General features: G+C 36.6%; 1 protein-coding gene across 15 annotated transcripts in view; it reads right to left on the bottom strand.

Moving 5' to 3' along the window:
* Positions 1 to 16,791, bottom strand: part of Baz2b (bromodomain adjacent to zinc finger domain 2B) — a 321,551-nt gene that overhangs the window by 99,065 nt on the left and 205,695 nt on the right. Inside the window, exon 1 of one of the 15 annotated variants that reach the window (XM_050122598.1) lies at positions 14,742 to 14,875. The exons of 13 other annotated variants lie outside the window; for them this stretch is intronic. The gene's annotated coding sequence lies outside the window, so the exon portion shown is untranslated. Of the gene's footprint in view, positions 1 to 14,624; positions 14,876 to 16,791 lie in introns of those variants that run through there. One more of the 15 variants, XM_050122589.1, reaches the window with a different exon arrangement.

Raw genomic sequence — 16,791 nt, 5'->3', positions numbered from 1 at the left:
GAATTTTTCATTTATACATTTTTTTAATAAACTGAAAAGAATTAAAATGAACTCACCATTATTTTAGGTGAAAGTTTGGGAATAAAATGAACAATTATGAGTTTAAAAACACAGTTCAAAAACAAAGCAAGTTGGTATAAACAGAACTAAAAGTAAGACAAATAGAAGATGGAAAATCATCAAAAAGAAGTAGGAATCAGGGGCTGGAGAGATGGCTCAACGGTTAAGAGCACTAGTTGTTCTTCCAGAGGTCCTGAGTTCAATTCCCAGCAACCACAAGGTGGCTCACAACCATCTAAAGTGGTATGTCATGCCGTCTTAAGGCATAAGCCAATAGAGCACTCTTAAACATAAAATAAGTAAATAAATAAATGTTAAAGAATTATCCATAGGTGCATATATGTACATACATCTGCACTAAATCATGGGGCAGCTAAAGGTGAACACAAATATAACATCACTGAGGAAAGGACTCCTACTGCATTGAAACACAACCCTGTTAGCACTGCCAGTACCAACACTGCTTAAATCTTACCACTAACACTATCACAACGTTATTTATTCAATGTTTTGTACCAGCACTATGCAAAGTAATTTCATTTCATTATTTTAATTAAGGCAAATGAACTCCAAGTGTAATTATTATCTTCAAACTGTTAATTTTCACAAATAAGAAAACATAGGCACAAAAAGGTTAATAACTTGCCATACACAAAATAGGTTAGGTGTCAAAGACAGAGTTTGTCTATGACTGGGGTGGCACACTCTTACAAGGCTGGTCTGACACAGCAAAACTATGTCAACAACTAGAGGGAAAGGGCATGGGCTCTGCAGCACAGTGTGGAGAACCACCCCAGCACCCTCTTTCACAGAGAACCATTTTGATTTCATTTGTGCTAGAACACAATTAGAATGCCACATTCATTCTGGACACTTTTTAAAATATATATATATATATACATATATATAAAAGGAAACTGTGAATCAGTCATTATAAATATTAATTTATATGATATTTATAAGACAGTTAAATGAAAAGATAAGTGAGGTGTGGGAGGGTGGGTCAGTCATAGAGGTAAGCTTAGCTTGTGCAAAACTCTAGGTTCATTTCCAAGCACCTAAATAAATAAGGAAAATCTAAAAGTATGTAAGTCTCTGATACAGTCTTTGTTTTTCTTTGGTTTTTTGTTTTGCTAAACTACTTACAATGGTCCATTTAAAACCAAAAGCTTAACCATGAAAAAAGAAGCTGCTGGGCGTTGGGGTGGGCACCTTTGATGACCTGGTCTACAGGATGAATTTTAGGACAGTCAGGACTACACACACACACACACACACACACACAAAAACCTATCAAAAAAACAAACAAAACAAAACAAAAAACTGGAGAAGCAGCAGCAGCTAACAAATTATGAAAATATTAAGAAAATTTCTATAAGCAATAAAGCTGAAAAACATAAATGCTTAAAACTGCTAGCAATCTTATTTTCTAGTGATGAAATGGAAAAGGAACTTAACTAACAATTAGAATGAATTAGTTTTAAAAAGTAAATACATTAGCTGGGCGGTGGTGGCACACGCCTTTGATCCCAGCACTTGGATCTCTGTGAGCTCAGGGTCAGCCTGGTCTTCAAAGCTAGCTCCAAGACAGCCAGGACCACAAAGAGAAATCCTGTCTCAAAATACTAAATAAATAAATAAAAATAATTTAATCAATAACCACTAGTCTATGTCACAATATGCAACCAACAGTTTCAGAATGATAATAGCATAACTAATACAATAAATATAGTCTTTTGGAGTCTCAGAATTTATTGTACTGGGACATAAAATCAAACTATAATATCCAGAAATTATTTAAAATAATCCTCACTCTGGACTACATGTAAAAATAGGCCCCCTCATTACAATTTACTGCAGTATTTAAGGACAGAATTCAACTATAGAGAGCAGGAATATTTTTAAAACACAAATCAGTGTGCCAAGAACAACATACAGCGCTGGTGGTGCGGCTCAGTATTGCCTAGCGCACAAAGATTCTGGATTCGATCCCTCACCATCTCAACAGGTGAGAGACTGACACAATCCAGCTCTGTCAAGGCAGAGGCAAGAGGATCTGAATTTTAAAGTGACTTTCAGTATACAGTAAGTGCAAGGCCAGTCTGTGTAGCACAACACTCCACCTTCTTAGGCAACAAAACAACACAATACAACAACAACGACAAAATAAACCAAGCAGTACGTACTTGGTTTATTACGTGTGTGGTGGCTCACACACGGAATCTCAACACTTAGGAGGCTAAGGCTGAAAAATTGGCATAAATCTGAGGCCTGCCCAGGCTACAGAGGAAAACTCTTCCTCAAATAACACAATACATCAAATTAAAACAAAAATAACTCAAAAACATCCCATTATCCAATAGGATTATTATCAATCACATGCATAAATTTAAGATTAAAATTGAGTAACTCTGAGATGCATCCGTAACATGTCAAGAGTTTACTGACAATCACATCCTCACTGGAAATACCACTGTAGAACACACTGGCCTAAACGATTGACATCCTGCTTAGTGAGGAAGTCTGCTATATATTAAAGAGACTGGTAAGGCTGTCAAAGAGTTAATGGTAGTTTGGGGTGGGTACTACCTTATTCAAGTTTTCCTGAGAAATACTGATGCAGGAAATGATCTGAATCAGCAGTCATCAGCAATTACCTCTACGACAAACCTGCAACAATCACCATGCTCTATGCTTCCTGTGATGAGAGCATTTGGCCATTATCAAGAGGTAGGAAAGTCACTCAGAAAGTACTATCAAGGAACCTAATTATATATTCCATCATTTCTCATATGCTTTCATCAAGACATCCCTAGTAAAAACCACTAAAAAAATCTGTGCTTTGTGCAACACTGTTATATCACTATAGGCTGGAAATTCTCACAAGGTTACAACAGAAGCAGCTAGCTCACACTTTAGAACTGTCTGTTCACAAAGCCTTTCCATATCAGATCGGACATCAGAATTCCAGGAGAATATGCTTTTTAGGAATATTTTTTTATTTTTTGAGATTATGATATAATTACATAATTTCTCCCTTCCATTTTCTCCTCCATACTTCCCATATACTCTAGTTCTCTTTCAAATTCATGGCTTTTTCTTTAATTGCTATTATATATACATGCGTGTGTATTGCTAAATACATAAATACAATGTGCTCAGCCCATATACTGTATATATATATATATGAACATTTTTCCTATTGGTCAAGGTAAATATGTACAAAATACTGGCTACTAGTCTGAGCATTGGTTACCAACCCTAGAATTTAAGACCGAGAAAACCATTGACTGAACAGTCACAGGCATAATAATGGGTTAAAATTTTTGAGTTAAGCATCACCCTTAGAAATCATGAAATCTACATAGTGGGATCTTTTTTTTTTTTTTTAAGCACCAATATATTCTGGGTCATTGCCAAAGACCACTGGAAACTATTGATCTGTCTAGATTCTCAGTAATTTGTGTTTTTATAGGGAAGAGGAAAATATCTTTTACTTTCTGATTTTGCTTGTTTGTTCAGAAATAAACTGATTCTTCTCCAAAATGCTTTTGGTCAAATGTCTTCCCCTACAATGTATCAGTTTTAATCATATGCATACCCAATTATGCATAAGAGATAAACAGAGGATGTTCCCTAAATGCTTACTTGAAGACACAAGTTGATCTTAATTCACATTTGTCCCAAACAATCCAGGTGGGCTTGGGTTTCTTTCATACTCAGATAGATTGGGAATATATCTGAGAAATTCTCTTAATATGATAGTTGTTAGGGTAGGAGACCCTTACCCCATTGTCCAGAGAAGAATATGTATTCATATATGTGAAAGCAAGGAGCTGGGCAGCTAAGGAGATTATCAGAAGTATGGACTGAGTAACTGAAACCAAGTATTGTCAAGTCACTAACTTATTGTCTCTGCTTCCCTGCGTCAGAACCTACCCAGCTTTCAGTCTCTATGAATTTATCTATTCTAGATAATTTACATAAAAAGAATTACACAGTGATCATTTCTGAGACCTAAAACCATATTTCAAAGTTATTTCATATTATAGCATGTATAATACATTATTCCTTTCTATTGGTGAATAATATTTCATTTTGTACCCTACAACATTCACCTACCACTTAATAATCATTTGGATTACTTTTAGATTTTACAAACAGTGAATATTAACATAAGTATACAGTGCTTATGTGGATAAAGAAACAGACTGACATGTAAGAACATAATTGCCAGGTCACATGGTCTCTCCTAAGAATAAAACATCCTTTCCAGGTGAGAAGCAGAACTTGTGTGAGCACGTAAAGTACCAGTCATTTTGTACTCATAGTAGGTGTGCTGTCGGCTAGGTTACCAGATCACATTAACTTTAATAATTTCTAAATAATTTTATTAAATTTAACAATTTAATACAGTATTTCTAAAGGATACCTTCAGAACCTTCTCAAGTGTTACACAGCTCACTTTTAGAATTGTTTACTGCTGGTTAGTACTTGTCTTAGTTTACTGAAATACTCAAAACATTTTATCATAGTTAATACCCATTATATACCTGTGTTTTTCTGTCAAAGGATGGCCCATATATTCAATGCAGGTCTTATTAAAATGGATTTGAGGTGTGCATATGAAGTGTGTCATTTTGTTTTTGATACGCAGGATTGAACTCAAGGCATTAGGCGTGCTAGGTAAATACCACATCCCTATTAGGACCTCACATTAAAATTCATCTCTGAGCACAGTAACATAAGGTCTTAAACCTTTCAAATACAATCTAATGGAATTCTAATGCGTGGGGATATCAGTTGGGGCAAATGTACGAAATGCAGAAAATAATAAAAAGAGAAGGAAGATATTTCAAAGGGTAAGTTAAAATATATTAAAATTGATAGTTTGTGTGAAAATAATCAATGTCCAAAAGGAAACAATCAACTCCTCTCTTGAACCCCATAAAAGGAAGCTCCAAACAAGAGGAGTTGAGAACCCTCACTCACATGACCCACTGTCAATCTTGACACTGTATCCCTTCCTAATCTGCACTACCTCTTTCCTTTGAATAAAGTTCTCTTGCTAGTTCTGCCCATCTGTGTGAGCCCCTATTTTCAGTTCCGTGGAAAAAAAGGTCAAGAACCTACAAACACCCAATCCCAATCCAGACCACAGTAGCAGTTCCTTAGAGCTGTGTGTAGGCTGGGAGAAAATGAGGAACTGGGCAACTCTGGGTGATGATAAAATATTTAAGTGATTGAATTGATAGATGCACTAATCTGTGAATACACTAAAAAATGAGTGATATTTGAGATGGTAATGCGTATGATACATAAATAAGATTTCCATAAAGCTGTTGAAACAAACATTTTGGCTCTCTCTTTGAGAGTGTATCATTTGACTTTATTGATTCTGGACTCTGTTAAGACTGAATGTAGAGTGCCTATAACTTTTCATGTGTGACACACGGAGGTCACTCTCAGGTACTCATCTCTTTAATAATTCTTCCATCATCACGTTGTAAGCATTCAAATAACAAAACAAGCCACCTTGCTAAAGCTACATGAGCCTAGTTTAGGGACTAACTAATTTGAAGTCTGGCACCCGCTAGACCTGTTTCATAACCTCATTCCAACAGTCATGTGACTGGCCATGCTGCTATAAAGGGAGCTGCAAGCTTCAGATACTAAGGATGCTCCAGGGTGTCTTTGTCTATAGCATCACTCAGTATTTATTGTAAACACTTCAATCACTTTGGGAGTTTCCTCTAACCCCCACATCTCCTTTTTTTTTTTGGGGGGGGGGGGGTTTCGAGACAAGGTTTCTCTGTGGTTTTGGAGCCTGTCCTGGAACTAGCTCCTGTAGACCAGGCTGGTCTCGAACTCACAGAGATCCACCTGCATCTGCCTCCCGAGTGCCACATCTCCTTTTTTAAAGTCTTTCATACAGCCAGTAGTGATCCCGACTATTTTTAAAAGCAGTAACCTTTGATAGAACACTGATTCTGCCACCCTCTTTCAATGTTTCTGTACAATTAAAAATTCCAAGTCGTCGTAAAAATAGAAAGCTCTCTCACTTCCACTCTGATACTAGAAGACAAAATTTCTGCCTATTCCTCCCTAATCCACACTAGACACTCACAGGCTTGCAAAGTCCTTCCATTCCTTGCTGAATGGACCTGTCCTCACATTCCAGGCATTCTGACTCACAAGGAAATCCGGTTCCTCTTCTTACTCTTGTATATTTCTAATTAAGTCACGTGGTGTTCAGGTATGTGGCTTTCTACCAGGCTGAGACCTTGAGAAGTAGAAACTATTGTCTTCCTTAGAGCCTTGAGCTTATAAAATTTCAGTTAAAGGCTTGAATGAAAATATATGACAATGACTAAAATTGCAATTTGCAAAGTATACACATATTCTCATTTTACCTAACAACAAATCTAGAGATAGGTAAATCAGGTATTTTTTTTCCAGTTTTCAGATGAGCAATTATTGCTGGTAATAGTAAGCACTTATTCTGAAGCAGGTCCGTGGTCTACATTCCTGAAACTGGACATAGAGCTCACATCATTTGCAGATTTGTTCAATCAAAAGAGATGGATGACTGCTACCTGGGGAAGAAACTGGGAAGTTATTATAAATTACTATTGTTGTTGATCTCACTATGTAGCCCCAGCTGGCTTCAAGTTTCTTGCGATCGCCTTGTTTCAGGTTCTTGAGTGCTGGGATTACAGGTATAAACCAGTAGGCCTAGTAGTGACTATAAATTTCTGAAATCTGGGGTGATAATATTGGTGGCAAGGTACCCAGTGTGTATACAGCTCCTCTGACAAGCCTCCTCTGAGTTGTTTTGCTGTTTGATATGAAAGAGAAGTCGCTGTGCCTGTTGTGTTGGATTTGGCCATTCTGTTAACAACGTCTGCACAGAAAGCAAGTACTTATGCTTTTAAAAAATAAAAACACTATATTTGTGTGGGTGTATATAGACACATATGAATGTTATAGGATATGGCAAAGCCATGTAAATAGATATTCTACCATCAAGGCTTAGTAGGTTCTTTGATATAAAAAGGGACAAGAAAGATGGCTTTGATTGGTAAAGCAATTGCCTTGCAGGTATAAGGACTGAGACTGGAGTGGTTGTTTATAATCTCAGTGCTAGGAAAATGGAAACTGGAGGATGTATGGGGCTCACTGCCCAGCCAGTGTAACCTAATTGGTCAGCTCCAGATCAATGACAGGCTGTCTTGAAAAGAGATGGATGGTCTTAGTGATGATGATACCCAAGGTTGTCCTCTAACTCGTGTGTGTGTGTGTGTGTGTGTTTGAGAAAGCGTGCGCGTGTGCACACACACACACACTTTATATATACACATACATACGTGACTCGTGCTCTTGCCCTCTTTAAATTTTCTATTTTTAAAAAGAGAAAAATAGACGGATTTATAGAAACTTTTTAATTTTTTCTGATTTTTTTAAAGATTTGCTTGATTTTGATTTATGTGCATATACATGTGTCTGTGTATATACCATTTATGTGCCGGTGTCCATAAAGGCCAGAAGAGGGTGGAGATAGTTATAGGAAGTTATGAATTGACTAGCCTGGGTGCTGGGAACCAAATCTGGGTACCCTGAAGAGCAACAACAGTTCTTAACCAATGAGTTATCTCTCTAGTCCCCAAATCCTTATTTTCTTGCATGATCAACAATCTCTCAGTAAAAATATAGAAACATTTTTACTTAAATGTGTATTCTGTAGGTTATTAAAAGTACTTAGTCTAATCAATAAATAGTACTTGTATTCGATCTATCTATCTATCTATCTATCTATCTATCTATCTAGAAAAGAACTACATTGGTTACAAGAATTACCTATAGAAATATCAACACAGCTGGGCAGTGGTGGTGCATACCTTTAACCCCAGCACTCAGAAGGTAGAGACAGGCCAATCTCTGTGGTTTCAAGACCAGCCTGCTCTACAGAGTTAGTTCTAGAACAGGCTCCAAAGCTATAGAGAAACAGTGTCTCAAAAAAGAAAACAATGCATATTCTTACATAAAGAGTTCCTAGGGGGATGAGTAATCCAGACTCAGTAATCACTGTCTGTAAAATACTTCACCCAGATTAGGATCGTGTACAACCAGAATGCCTCATTTTTGATAGCATCACTGTAAGCATTAGCCCTTTGTCCCCATACACATTCTCACACATTTAGCAGATGCAGCTGCTTTTCTTTTTCTCTTTTTCCAAAGATATCTAAAACAACAATTCTGCCTGGTATTTTTCATAATTTGTATTTTAAATTTTACTTATTAATGCTTACATATCTGTGCATGTTATGTGGGTGCCCAGGGAGACCAAAGTGGAGTGTCAAATGACCCTGGAGTTGGTTGTGAACCCTGATCTGGGTGCTGAGGATGGAACACTAGTCCTTGGCAAGAACAGCAAGCACTTTTCTGTGGGGCCATGGCTCCACACCCTCCATGCTTTCTATAAAATACTGGGTTCATAAGGTGAGAGTTTTTTCAACTGAAGTATGACAATTCTCAAAAGGCTAAACATAGTATTACCACAAGAACTAAAAGTGAATACATGAAAAGATACTATCCATTGACAGATAAATGAATGATACACAGGTATAGATCATGCTTCTCTTATTTACATAATTGAATCATATAAAGCAATGAGGTTCTGAATATTCTACGAGAGGGATAATCTTTGAAAACTTTGTGCTAACTAAAATAAACGTGCCCAATAAATCCATAAATACTGTAGGAATGAGAGATTTATAAGAACAAAAGACAGATTACAGATAGTAGGACTGAGATGTTACCGCTTGATGATTTTCAAAATTTTTGGGGGGCGAGAACAAATACCTGCACAATCCTGAATATGACCAATGCTACTCAATCACATGTATTAGATGGTCAAGGAGCCAGGCGTAGTGGCACAGCCTTTAACTGAAGCACTTGGGAAGCAAAGAAACACAGATCTCTGTTCTATGGTAGCCTGGTCTACACAGCAAATTCCAGGCCAGTCAGGGCACTATAGTGAGTCTCTGTCTCCAAAAAACAGGGGGGAAATGTTCAAAGTTGGTAGTAGGAGATATACGCCTCAGTGGTAGAGCACTTGCCTAGAACACCAACAAGCAAGAAAAACAAAAACAAACCAACACCCCCCCCAAAAAAAAACAGTTCAAATGGCAAGTTTTATGATAAATATTGTTTTTCTAAAATGACATAAAATCAAACTATTGCACTGTGTGCTGTCGGGTGATCTGCTAGACAGCTGATTCCATCTCAGGAAATTTACATCTTAAACTCGTGCTGGGAGCTTTTTTTAGAACTTAGAGAGCTCACTCTGGTTCGTTTAATGAAAGCGCCTCCTCTGGCATTCTATTTACCACATTTCCCTTACTGCCAAAGTGTTTTATTTATATAGCTCACTCCTTTAGCAATTAATCTTGGACCCTTTTTGAATGCCTGATGTTTTAAAATTACTGTAACACATTATTATTTGATTATGCATTGCTTATAACACCAAGCAACTTGCTTAAGTTATCAAATCAATACTCATACTTAGTATTTGTTTGGATTTTATTTGCCAAAATATGTTCGTAGTAGCTCAGGCTGTCAAAACAGGATCTAATAACACACTACATGCAAAGCAACACAAAATTCAGTCCTACACTTCCACAAACACAGTAAGTGAAAATTTCAATAACAAATGGTAAGGGAAAGCATTCCAGAAAAATTCATAAGATTTTGATTGCCCCTTTTTTAAAAAATAAATAAATAGAGTATCCTACTGTATCTCAAATTGGCCTTAAATAAATTGCATCCTCGACTGGCCTCAGGTCCTAATGCAATTCTCCCCCGCACCCAAAAACAAGGTTTCTCTGTGTTGCTTTGGAAGGCTCTTGTACACCAGGCTGGCCTCAGACACACACAGCTCTGCCTGCCTCTGCCTCCCAAGTGCTGGGATTAAAGGCATGCACCACCACCACCCAGAGGCAATCCTTCTAAATGACCTCAGTGCTAGAATTTTAGGCATAAGCAACCACTTGGCTCTCATTTTCCCTGACTGAATAAAAAACAAGATGCTTTCAAAATAAGTATTTTTAAAATGAGCAATACATTGACATTTTCTATGCCTACAAAGAAACAATCAGCATATATAACCCTAATTCTTTAAGGGTTATTAAAAAACCTGAAAATTACAGATAGTTTAAATACAATTATTTTAAAGATATTTTGGAGGACAACCAAATAATGTAAATAGCTTATTTAATGGTTATGAAGACATTAAAATAAATTATACTTATAAAACGTGTTAGAGTATGACAATAAAAGAAGGCTTTAAAGAAAAGTGTTAGAAAGTTTGAATGAACTGTTTTTTGTTTGTTTGTTAGTTTAGTTTAGTTTAGTTTTTTGAGACAAAGTTTCACTGTTTATCTCTGACTCTCCTGGAACTTGCTTTGTAGACCAGACTGGCCTCAAACTAACAAAAATCCACCTGCCTCTGCCTCCCACGGGCTGGGATTACAGGCGTCTGCCACTGATGCACGGCAAATGAACTGCTTCTATTTCTTTGAAAAATCTGCTTATGATGTTAAAGTTAAAGGCATGTACTTATAAAATAGTCTCCAAAGCGAGCCTATTTCAACAGCAGCTCCAATACCAGTCTGTACTGAAACTCAACAAGGGCAGTTCCCATCTCCATTGAGAACACCCACAGCATCCTGACTCGTTTTCAGTCAGTCAAGCACCATCCACACCACCAGAGGCCAAAAGCGGGGAGGCAAACAAAGCTGAAGTGTAAGCTGACAAACACAAGTTCAAACATTCTTTATTGTTTACAAAGTCCTTACACCCTTAATCTCTGAGATCTTATCATTTTCAATGACTGAATTATGATTTTTAAGGTCACAATGTATTAGGAAAAGAAATGAAGAGACGATGACGACAGCTGAAGTTTGTCAAACATCTACTCTGTTGAGCACTAGAAAGGGGACTGTGGGCAGGAGAGGAGGGACATCTGGGACAGGGAAACCATGGGAATTTCTAAAGACCAACAAACGGCTTGACTCCATGACCATGACCGAGAACCCTCAAGCTTGTCCTGAAGAGAGGCCCTGCATGACAATACACGATGGAAACTAAAATCCAAAAACTTTCTTGGTTCTCAAAGAAAAAATTTTGGGTTCTGTTTTAATTACCCTCAAGAGTATGCATTTTAAAATAGAGAGTATGTTTAAGGTTCTAACTAATCATGAAGGGCTCAAAGTTAATAGTCTCTCCTCACTTTCTCCCCATGTAAAATGAGAACACTATCTACCTTGCAGCACTATGTTGAAAACCAACAGCTAAGGCACTCAGGTACAGCTCATGACAGGTCACTAAAATAATACAAAAACCTAACTACCCTGTATATTTAGTTCTGTGACATAAACAGTTTTATTACATTTCAAATAATAATAATTGAGGTTGGAAAGATGGTTCCCAAGTTGGGAGTACTGGTTGTTCTTCCATAGGACCTGGGTTCAATTCTCACCAACCAAGCCCATAACTGTCTATGACTCCGGTTCCAGGGAATCTGACTCCCTCACATAGACATACATGCAAGCAAAACACTAATGCACATAAAATAATTTTTAAATAATCATCATCATCATAATAATACTTTGGGGGTGACTGGAGGCCACTCTAGCTATGTAAAGAATACAAAGCCAAGGTGTACTAAGATTTTACAGGGAACACCTGTGAGTTTTAGCAGACAACATCTGTTATGCTGAGATAAGTCAAATTCATTCTTCAGTATCAATTCAGACTGTTATCATCTAGGTGAAGCCTTCCTACATCTCTCTTTGCACTTCTAGGTACCTCAAATGCACCCCATGGAAAAGTCCTGGTTCCTTATCCCTATCCAGTCAAGCTCACCTGGAAAACCTCTCTGTCTCACAGCTGGTGGACCCCATCATCCTTCTAGACATCTTTTCTCCCTCTCATCTGTGAACATCACCAAGAAATCTTTTCAGCTTCTTTACCTTTCAAAACATCCCAAGTTTAAACTCTACCAAGCCACTCCCTTCTGTTAGATGAACTCTGTACCAATGTTCCATGACTACAGTCTGTTCTCAACACAGTCAATAGAATGGACCTTATAAAACACAAACTACATCTGTGCAAAAGCCTGGTTCCATCAAGTCCTACCTGGGGTCTGAAAAGTCTCATGTCAACAGCCTCTCCTTCCTTCCTATTCTACCTTCTTCCTCACTCTTACCTCCAATCAGATAGCCTCTATTTACTTCCTAAGGTCATAACAGGCATGCTCCTGCCAAAGGCTTTCTGCCTGGAAAGGTATGCGCATGAGATTACCTTGTCAATGGCCAATCACCACCTTGGTTGAGTCTCTCTAGACCCCAGAACAGCCGTAAAAATTATCCTGCTCCCTTTTCTTTAGATTTCTTTCTTAGTAACATTTACAGTCTAACATGCTATATCTTTTACAAATTATTCATTATAGCTTATCTCCACCTGAACTATATGATTCATAAAAGTAAACTTTCGGAAGGTTTATTTACTGTTATTTCCCAGGTATCTGGAATGGTCCAAAAGACATGGAAATTCAATGTGTAACTGAAGTAGGCTGGAATAGCTCGGTGGTGGAGTACCTGCCTAACGTTTTCTAAGGCCCTATCACCAAAACGTCAAGACAGTAATAACAACAACACTAATCTTCAATGAAAACAACACACTGACTATGACTTTATCCAGCACACAGCACCGTGTGTGTTTACCTGTACTTATCGCTTACCACACTGCGCTATCACAGCCTAAGTGTTTCCTGCTTCTACTAAAACTGTAAACTGCTGAGACAGGGCTTTTGTTTGGCTTCCTACTATAAGTAATTTTACTTCTTACAATGTCTGACACCTTGGAGGTCCTTTACAAAATTTGATAAATAAGTCCATCTAAATTGACAGTGTGCACACCTTTATAATGAACAAAATATAAAAGTGCCTGCTTTTTTAAATCCTCTGTATGTCTCTGGAGTTCTGGATTTTGGGTTCTGTTGGTGTTTCTCACAAGACTCTGACACTGGCAAAAGGACCTTACTCAAATTATTTAAATTCTCTACAATTATTTCTTCGGCAATGAAAATGGAAGCAATGATACCATGATTAATATGACTATAATGATAAATTAGCTTGGCAGTTTCTATGTAACAATAAATGGTATCTATTACTTATCATTACAAAATTAAAGAGGCACTGCTGTAAATTTTATTTTGATAACGATATTAAATATCATATTTAAAACCTTCTGAGATACAGGAAAAACATATTAAAAATTACAGAGTGAATTTGAACTTGATAAGTATTTTGAAAAGAAGGTACTTAAATTCTTTCAACACAAGCTAAATTATTTATATTCCCCCAGAATACTTTTAAATGTTTGCCTAGTTTTACATTCTATAATCTTCTTCAGAAGCTACATTTAATTTTTAATAATTTTAAAATGTTATCTCTTACATAAACAAAAACCTATGACTAAAGCTTAAATATCAAGATGGTAATATTTAAATAACCTATACTTCCCTAGCATATAATTTACAAATTCTTCTCTATTCTATGAACAAGCTCGTCCTTAGAAATGTCAGAAGCATGCTTGGAACTTGACTGTTAACTATTGGTTTTCTACTTCGTATTTTATTCATGTATCCAACAATATTCATAATTCTTGCATGAGGATGTTTTAATAAAAACAGAGTTCTGTTTAAATGTGATGATCATTTATTTCATTGTAAAGCCATGAATCTCCCACTCTTCTATACACTAATAATACTAACACTCCCGGTGGCAGTTACTTCTCTATTTTATAAAACACATCTAAAACGTGTTTCCTTTATATTTTGTACTGTAATAAATAAATGTACACATTTTACTTAATCACCTGGGTAGGAGACGAGAAAACGAGGTAAGCAGTTTAAACAACTGTCCCAAGGCCACAGATGGGGTGGCTGCCAGCTCAAGGATTAAAGCTAAGCGGTTCTTTATTCCTTCTTATGCTTTGAGTACTTAACATTCCTTTTATATCTCAGGGTCCTCGTAATTAATGTATGAAAACAATTTAGTAAGAATTAAAACATTTAGCAATACATTATGTTAATATGTAAATAGAAATTCTTATATTAAAAAATAAATTAGAATCTATTCCAGAATCTAAAAACAATATGATTTACTACATGTTATTTCAGGATTTTGCTAAGAGCACTTTTGCAAGTGGCAGCTTACTACAACTTACCATGTTAATGGTTTTCTTAAGCTTGTTTCTGTAACCAAAATATACAGTTGGTATATGACATGGTTGTTTTTAAGATACAAAACAGAAATACTTTCAATTAAAAAAAAAATCCTCCAAACTTAAAACAGTAGTTTCTACTCAAAATATAAGGTCAAGCTCAGGAAATACTTCTAAAAGCCTCATCAATGAAAACACAGTGATACACAATACAGAAAACAGCGAAGGCTCTCGTTAGCGGGAGAAAGACATTCAGCACAACACTGGCAGCTTACTGTGGAGAGGGTTTAATCAGGAAGTAGCCATTATCCTTTCGATTCGGAGCAGAGGCAGAGGCAGCACTCCACAACAAGCCACGATATTTCAGTCGAAAGGCTTGAAAGAATACTTACTATTGTATCCTAGCTCTGCTGACCCCAAAGGTCACAATATGTCTTTTATCTAGCGCTATAATGAAACCACAATTCGTTAGCATTTGCAACGCTCTGTTTGTTGAAACACCTAAAATCTACCTAACACAGCCTCTCTCTCACAAAACATGGCTGTCTTATTCAGAGATTAGCAATTATTGTAATGAGATACTGTCGGAGAGGGTCAAATAGTACTTCCTGCAGTTTACACGTCTTGATTTCCTGGTAAACAAACTGAGGGGCAGGTGGAGCACTTAGCTCCCGGGTAACCGGAAAGCTCACGTGACAAAACTAAGTCAGGTAAGGGGGTGGCTCAGGTAATTGTTCTTTTCTTAATTCTGCTGAGGTCAGACCCTAGGATGGAGAGAAGAATCTTGTCCGTCCCCACTTTGGAAGGGTTTGATTCTGCCACGTATGAACTCAACTTACAGTGAAAAATGCTCACAGCCTTAAGCAGGTTTCAAACACTGGTTTGAAACATTGGCTTGGCTAACAAATTGTAAAAATAAGGCAATGCTAACAAGATTTTTTAAATAAAAAAAAATAATTGTTCAAAAACGTGCTAAACAATCACCTTTTAATTTCAAACTGCTTTAAAAAGTCGGTACAAGAAATTTCTGAGTTAGAGTAAAAGATTAACATTCAATTTTTATCAAAAGATGAGTCTATTTGTATTAGGGCAATCAGACTACTATATAAATATACAGCAATCTTGAAAAATATGGTAAGAATCAGAAGTTTACATGGGGTAAAATGATTCCCTACATTTTAAGCTCCTTTTTCAAAAATACAATAAATTTATAATAGTCACCTGAGCACTTAAAAAAACAAGAATCCAATTACTAATCTGAAAACTGCATTTCTTTGTTCTCAGTTTTTCCAACCCAATTTGCCTTTTCCCCTATCCCCTGAAATTGTAGGGAAGTTGATTTAAATTATCACTACAAAATCTAAAATCCTTAGCTTCCTCAAAATAAAAACAAGTTACTACTTTCAAAGTATCTAGGTGATTTTTAAAATCTGCAAAACTTGTACTCATATTAAAAATCTTCTATTCATGGGCTGGAGGCATGACTCAGTCATTAAAGGCTAGGCTCACAACCAAAATTATAAAAAAAAATCTTCTATTTACTAAAAATATAATATTATGCTAATATTATACTTCTACTCATGAATACAACATTTAATAATTTAATTCAAAGAGTAATTAAAGACCATTTTACAATATAAGCATATCAAATATTTAAGTTATTTGATTAATTTAAGCTTATATTAACTCATTTGCAAAATCTAATGTACTGAAAGAGGAAAAACAACAAAAATCAATACAAAAAATTCCAAATTCACCTGAACAGAAGACTATGGACCAGATGGACAGAATCTCAGAAATCTGCTCATAAATACCAACTGTGTTGCTTCAAAAGAATATTGAATCACATTAACATAGTTAACACCATTAATGCTTTTACCACAATGAAACTGTAAATTTTCAAAACACTGTTACTAAGCAGTTAAGAGTTCCAGCTAAAATTTGTAGTCAAATTCAGTAACACATATATCCTATTTTCACCAGCATGCAAACACGGTCCTTAGTCCATCAGAGAAATTATAAATGCAATTCCAACCATACATGCAGTTTCTGGCTATATATTCATATGCCGAGACAAAACAGTTAAGTTGCAAGATTACTATTTCAACTATTTCAAAGGTCCATGACTGTGTCAGGTCCCATGACAGCTCATTTTTGGAAACAGTAAAGAAAACTGTGAAAAGGAAGAGAAAGTAAGTGTGATACTTGAGTCATTCAAAGTTGCTCCTGCAGCCACATCAGTGAGCTTTCCCAGGAAGAGTTTATACTTCTGGGCTCAAGGGATGGGCCAGAGAGCGAGTGTGCTTGCTGACAACACAGAGGACCTGAATTTGACCCCGGGACTTACATGAAGGAAGGAGAGAACTAATTCCCACTAGCTGTTCTGGGTCTCTCCACAACAAAACACGAGAGAGAGAGAGAGAGAGAGAGAGAGAGAGAGAG

The sequence above is a fragment of the Alexandromys fortis genome, unplaced genomic scaffold (assembly GCF_014885135.2).
Source record: "Alexandromys fortis isolate MF-2015 unplaced genomic scaffold, M_Fortis_MF-2015_v1.1 scaffold_8_9099976_23576923, whole genome shotgun sequence".
Taxonomy (NCBI): Eukaryota; Metazoa; Chordata; class Mammalia; order Rodentia; family Cricetidae; genus Alexandromys; species Alexandromys fortis.
This window is presented reverse-complemented; position numbering and strand designations above follow the sequence as displayed.